Genomic DNA, 7,364 nt, shown 5'->3' with positions numbered 1-7,364 from the left:
TGGTACCTGACTGGGCGTCGTCTCAGGCCAATAGCTCCCTGTCTAGGCCCCATGGACCTGGTCTAGTGGTCATCTCAGGCTCGCTACTCACTTGGTCCATCGTATGGCCCATGATATGGTCATCTGTCTCAGACTCACTCCTGCCTGGGGCAGTTAGTCCCAGTGGGGGTTCTAGTTTCAGATTAGCTCCCTGTCTGAGCCTCCTGGCATTGGATTGGTGGTCATGTTAGTCTCAAATTTTTCAGGGAATGCTTACCTGCTAATCATTCAGATGTTCATAGGCCAGAACACTGAGCATAGATACATCCTCCCTCTGCCATGGACTGACACACATGTGACACAGCAACCACACCCGCAAAGCTTCGATGGCAAGGCCAAATGTCTTTTGTTCCCAATATATTTGAACCAAATATTTAGTTCCTGAGAAAAATAATATTATATTAACATTAGTTATCACATGATCAAAATTCTATGTACATTAAAATATATAGGGCTGGGGACATAGCTCAGCCAGTTATGTCCCTGACACATAAGCACAAGGACCCAAGTTTGGATCTCCAGAACTCACCTAAAAGCCAGGTATGTGGTGTTTGACCATCACCCCAGACTTGGAGGTGAGGGTAGAGACAGGAGAATGCTTGAAGCTCATTGCTCAACTAGCTTAGCCAAATCAGTGCTCTTCAAATTCAGTGAGAGAAACTGTCTCAAAAAATAAAGGTGGAGAACAATGGAGGGAAGACACCAGACATCAACCTTGGGCCTCCACACTCATGAATACACATATATATCGATGGCCATACATACAGGAGCATTACTAGACATACATACAGCACACACACATACAAAAAACCCATAAAAGTGAAATTGAATTGAAATATACATACATGTAAAATTTTTTACAGAGAAAGAGATTTTTAAAAAATAAGGAATGGCTCCACAGTATTTTGAAGGTTGGGTTCCCAGAGCTGCAGTTGCTAAGATGGAGAGACAAAAGGGTTAGTGGAGTGAATCCCAGTCTGTAAACCAGTAGGGCTAAGATCCCAGAAGAACTGACCTTTCAATTCAAGACCAAGGACAGACAAGAAAGACTTCTGCCCAGTTCCTTCAGGTTGCTGAGGATCAACATTTTGGCTCTGTCTAGGCTTTGGCTGATTGGAAGAGGCCAGCCCAAATTAAAGAAGGTGATCTGCTTTATTCAGCTCTCCAATTCTGCTGTTAATCACAGATTCTTCCACAGACATACACACAGAAATGTTTGGCTAAATATCTGGGCACCCTATGGCCTAATTAGGTTGACATAAAAAACTCAGCCACCACCGACACAAAGCCTTCTATGGGTCATTTCATAATCAGACATAATTTCACTGGTAATTCTTTACCATATATTTACAATAAAGACACAGCATGGTCCTTCCTCATCTCTCTCTCTCTCTCTCTCTCTCTCTCTCTCTCTCTCTCTCCACACCCTCTGTGTGTGTGTGTGTGTGTGTGTGTGTGTGTGTGTGTGTGCAAGCATGCACATGCATGAACATTTATGCAAGCACAAGACTGTCTCCAAGGTAAGTTACTTTTAGTTGGAGAGATAAGACATATATAGCCTCAAATTAATACCATATTCTAAGTTAAGCAAATGCTACAGTTTAGAGAACATTTATTTCACAATTAACTTTCAATATAATTAGTAACCTCATTGAGTTATGAACTATAACAAAAACCTAAATGATCTGGATTTTGTTAGTAACATTTTTAAATTTATTCATTATATATCTCAATTAAAACCCCCTCCCTCAACTCCCCCTTCTCCTCATCCCCTTCCCCTAGTCCTGAAAGGGGGAGTTCTCCACTATTGCCATCTGCCCATAGCTTGTTAAGTCTCATCAGGACTGCTTGGATTTTCTTCCTCTGTGACCTGGTAAGGCTGCATCATCAGGAGCTAGTGATCAGAGGTCAGTCAACTGAGTCCCTGATAGACACAGTCCCAGCTCCCCTCACTCAGAGATCCACATGAAGACTGAGCTGTCAATCTACCACACCACATCTGAGCAGGGGGGTCTTGGTTCTCTCCATGCCTGGTCTTCCGTTGGTGTATCACACTACAGGAATGCCCTTGGCTCAGATCTTTTAGTTTTGTTGGTCTCCTTGTGGGGCTCCTGTCCCCTCCATGTCCCTCTAATCCAATCCCTTCTTCCTACATAAGGCTCCCTGCTCTCTGCCCAAAGTTTAGCCCTGAGTCTCAGCATCTGCTTTGATCCCCAATTAGGTGAATCCTTTCGTTCAGTGGGCCCTCTACAAGTGACTACCATCCTGTTCTCTCTCTTCTACCACTTTGGGTGTCTATCCTGTTTGCCATTTTGCATGAGATTTAAGCATCTTCCTAAGGTCCTCCTTAGCATTTATCTTCTTTAGGCTAATATCCACTTATTAGTAAATATATAATATGCCCGTCTTTCTGTTTCTGGGCTACCTCATTCAGGATGATCTCTTCTAGTTCCATCCATTCGCCTGCAAATTTCTTGATTTCCTTGTTTTTTATAGCTGAGTAGTAGTCTGATCCAGATATTTTAAATTTGGTATCTTTTTACTATTTTATGAACATAATCCATGTGTTCTTCAAAAAGTGGTTCTAGAGAAATGGATCAGTTACCATTGCCATGCAGGCATGAATCCGTGAATCTATATCCCCAGTATCCACAAAGAAACAAAGTTATGGTGCTGTGTTATGTGACACTGTTACTGGGGAGACTTGAACAAATGGCCACTCAATCTAGGTAGGGAGCAAAAAACACATCAGCGTACAGATGTCATCAAAGCCCATCTTGGTGAACCAATGGGTTTTATTGGGATTACTTGCCTTGCTTACATCCTGTGAATAGTTACTGTGAGGAATTACTTACAGGAGCAGAAATGATTCAAAAACACAGGGACTCTTCTGAAACCTTTGAGTTACAGCCTTTCTTAATTTAAGGAGCTTCACTGCAGGATGGAATGTTCTACCACCCTTTAGAAGAGCGTCATGACCCCTTTAGGGGTCACATAGCATATGTCTTGCATAGAAGATATTTACATTACAATTCATGATAGTAGAAAAACTGCAGTTATGAAGTAGTTGTAAAATAATTTTATGGTTGGGGGTCACCACAACATGAGGGTTGCAGCATTAGGAAGATCAAGAACCTCAACTTTACAACATCCTATTGTTTCACCTGCTTTCTAACATTCTGTATCTTTCAAGGATTTTTATCTCAGAAGAGAGTGATGCACAGGTCTCTACCCCTTCCTTTGACTTTTATGTTCCTTTTTCTTCCTTTCACAACAGCCCCTGAACTCTTGAAGGGGGTGCCGCAGAAGTCTGACTATGGTCCTTTAGGTCTAGTAGGGTGTATTTTTATCTTTTCTTACTTGTTTCAGCACAGGCTTTGGGGTCTAGCTTCTGGCTCAGACCTGATGTTCCCATTCCTCACTGCCTGGCCTTAAATAAGTCAGGGTCTCTGTCTGAGCCATCATTTCTTTATCCCTCCCCCACACAAATGTCCTTCAATATAGTCAGCATCCAGTTTTTGAGGATCTATGGATGGATATTTTTGTTAATGAACACGTGTCTAACAAACAGAAGTCTTACGCTGTATTACACAAGTCACCATTCAGAGCCACAAGCTCTTTGATGCTGGCAGGCAGTACCTATAGCAGGCTACTCACTGTGGGCTCTCTCTGAGTCAGCTGTAGGATCTATGATTCCATAGGGTTTATTTTTGGTGACTTCTCTTTATTACTGTGTGTGTCCTCCATCACAAGCTCACATGTTCCCTGCACTGTGAAGCATGTCCAGTCTTAGATGAACAGCTTTCATCGTTAGGTCAAACAGAGTTTAAAATTTTGGACACTCTATATTATTGGAAGCAACACAGAATAACATGTCATTCCTGTCACTTTGCCCCGGTGATAGTCCCTTGACCTGCCCAGCTTCATAGAACTTTCATCCAGGGACAGAAAGCGAGTGGAAGTCTAGCCTAGAATGGCTGCAGGCACTTCCTCTCACCAGGAGACTTAAGTTGCTTTGTTTCTGGTCAGGTAAAAGGAGCCATTAATCCAGTCATCCCAAAAGCATCAAGGCACCTTGCAAATGTCAGCAGATGTAGAAATCAATCATTCACGGTACTTATTGACTCTTATGTGCTTTTGTTTTGATGACGTGTCCACCCAACCCCACACTTGACATCCTTAGCTCTTTTAGACTTGTTTACTCTAAGATTTATTTCTTGGATTTCTCATACTGATTCTGCCTTGGTCCCTTTAGACTGAAAGAACAAAAAGAAAAGAGCCTGCCCTAGATTACAGCTCATGAGATACATAGACCCTGTTTTAAGTCATTCTCTTTCATAGTCCCTTTTTGCATCATTGTTTTGGTTTTTGTTGTTGTTGTTGTTATTGTTTTGCTTTTTCCCTTTTAGGCAGATGTGTTGTCATAGGGCCACAACTCTAGAAACCTCATCTGGATTCAAAGACTAATGTGTCTGCACTTTACAGCTTAGTCGCCATATTCTGTTTGAAAAATGATGTTGCTGTTCTAAAAGTACCACATGAGGCTCAAATGAGATACATAAAATACTTTAAGTGCTTTATAAACTACAAAGGCATTGTTAACTACTCCACTGTGAGATAAAGAATGGCTTGTAAAAGGGTCAGCAGGTAATAAGGGACTGTAATCTCCCTTCTCCAAAATAAAAATCCATTTGTCCTAAGATATATTTCCTGAGTCATTCCCTAACTGGAAACTCTCAAAGAGAGATCACAGTCTCTATATTCAGAAAAATTAAAAAATTTGCCACTTTTGCTTTTATAGTTATTTACTGTGAACTTTAACTTCTAGGGCTAAAAATATTAGTATGAAAGTTTTAAATTGCCTGGAGGAAAATTGGGCTGGTGGAGATTTAAGTTTTGGTCATTTGCCTGCATATGAAAGACATTTTTCTCATTATTCGGTATACACATTTACACAGATGTCTTCCTTCATTGTATCTCTAATGACACAAAGCAAAGAGCTGCTTCCTCCATAGATCTGAGTAAGGACCATTTCCCAGGAAATGTGAGATGGTTCATCTTTGTACACTAATTGGGACACCTTATGCCTGTAAATCCACACCAGGCCTGAGGATAAGGAAGAGGTTTTCCTTGATGAGTGGGAGTGCTTGAAGTAGTCAGCTGCAGCTCTTAGAGGATGCTGGCACTGGATTCCCAATGAAGACCCTGCCATAAACCCCCAAAGCAAAACTAAACCCTTGAGAAGCCTAGAGAGAAAAGTCCTCAGGATTCACTTCATAGTACTCTGTAGGACACACTTCTTAAAGGGAAAGGGTTGATCCAATGGGGAATAAAAATGTTGTCTAATTATACCATTTAATGGAAAAACATAGAGCAATTAAAAGATTGATCAGTTGCATGATGTATGCGGTCCTGCCCAGACCATGGCTAGCATGACACCTGACATTTACTTCCAAAGTCTTTGCTCACTCCAAAACCCATTTACATATCATATTCAGCCAATCTGATTTTTCATAAGTTGTACTGTTGCCAACATTTCCTTATTTCTACTACAAAATTAACTCAGACATAACAAATGCCTGCTTGAGCCAGCTCCTCTTGCCTGTGTTGGTCTACCGTGAAGTGACACTCTGTGGTAGGATGGCATCTCTACTTTTTCCGCCCATTCTGCATATTCTCAGGTTAGACAGGGTAGAAGATGGATAGGGCACCTTAGTCATGGATCATAGACACTTAAAGACAGACAGTCAATTTTATCTTTTGTAGTGGAAGTTTTGGGTTTTTTTTTTTTAACTTAGTTATGTTATATAAAGAGGTTTTTGTTTTAATCCCAAGTGTGGAATGTGGAGCTGCTTTTAGTTTATCCACAGCTGATAACAGAGCCGCCTTTGCCAGCTGGAGATAGTTTAACTCTGAGGATTCTGAGAGGGTATAAATACCAGAGCCAAAAGTGGCTCTGGAGAGGACGCTTCAAGAAGACAGTTGGAAGAGGAAGAGTGCCACTTGCTCGCTATTTGCTTGTTGGTAGTTTGCTGGACTGCTATCTTGACTATGAGGATTAGAATTGTCCCAAGGAACTAAGCCTAAAGAGGTCTAATCCCTTCTAACCTTCTTTCTTTCCTACATAGAGTTGTGGGGAGTGACTGGAAGTGAGGTAGAGTCTTAAGGAACCCCAAATAAAATGGAGTTAAAAAAAATAGCACCGACAATCTTTCCTGTCAACTCCAGCAACTGGAGCTCCTTAAAAATTTATGCTGGGACTGATGAAAAATGCTATGGCTAAGTACCAGCACATTTGCGGTCAGAGAAAATCATACCTATCACACATAGTGGCTCCCCTTGGAGCATCCTGACTTTGAATGTTGTTGCAAAGCCAACTTTCCGGAAAAGCAGCAACAGAATTCTTTATAGCTTTGGTTTCATGGACAATGGAAAACAGGATTTACCTTGTAGGACATTCATGTAACCTCTTGTCCTTTTACTCCTATGTAGTACCCATTTAATCCTTCCCATCTCTACCCAATGGGTAGCTGTCAACTTTAACTTCCATTTGTAGCAGAGAGATTAGAGGTTGGTAGACATAAATGCTAGCCCAAGAATACTTGTGGCTCATAAATGAAAGACTTAAACCCAAACCAGATTTTCTTCTTCCTTATCCTGAGTTGGTGGGTTGTATGTCAGTCAAGCCTCGTGTTTTCCTGAGAGCCTGAGGTGAAGCTGAAAGCATGAAATGGGTTAGTATGGCCTCTGAAGATTGTCCTGACCCCAGCAGAGAGCATAGCCAGATGTTCAGATGCAGCTCTGCCACACCCTTCCTTCTCTCCATCCAGACAGTTCTCTCCAAGAGCCTCAGAGAGGCCGTTGAATTACATAGACTCAAAGAGGTGGAGTTTTCACTAAGTAAATTGTAATTTACCTTATTTGGAGCAAGTCATCTAGTTTCACTTGGAAATCGATGCTAATCCAACTGTCCCTTCTAATTCTGTAAGCAAAACCAATGCCTCTGCTGCCTGCCCTCTGCAGCAGAAGCAGCCAGGTAGCTGTTTCAGAGAGAATTGATCTCCTTCTTTAGGGCAAAAGGCTAAGTTTCTTCTGAAGGATTTTTGCCACTGGCTCTAATTAGGACATGCAAATACACTTGTGCAAATAAAGTCACAGACCACAGAATTTCAATGATTTTAGAATTTGTGTAAAATAAATTATCCTTATAATTTTGTATGATCTCCAACTGAAACTTTCTGTTTCAATAAAAAAAAGAGAGAATAAGAATTTCTTCATTCCCTGAATTTAGAATCATATATAGGACAATAAATAAAACCTGCACT

The 7,364-nt window shown here is 41.2% G+C and overlaps 1 pseudogene; it reads right to left on the bottom strand.

Moving 5' to 3' along the window:
• Positions 1-247: 247 nt before the first annotated feature.
• LOC132648853 (small nucleolar RNA SNORA17) lies at positions 248-373 on the bottom strand (annotated as a pseudogene).
• Between the last annotated feature and the right edge of the window lie 6,991 nt (positions 374-7,364).

The sequence above is a fragment of the Meriones unguiculatus genome, chromosome 17 (assembly GCF_030254825.1).
Source record: "Meriones unguiculatus strain TT.TT164.6M chromosome 17, Bangor_MerUng_6.1, whole genome shotgun sequence".
Taxonomy (NCBI): Eukaryota; Metazoa; Chordata; class Mammalia; order Rodentia; family Muridae; genus Meriones; species Meriones unguiculatus.
Note: the sequence above shows the minus strand (reverse complement) of the source record. Positions and strands in the feature narration are given on the sequence as shown.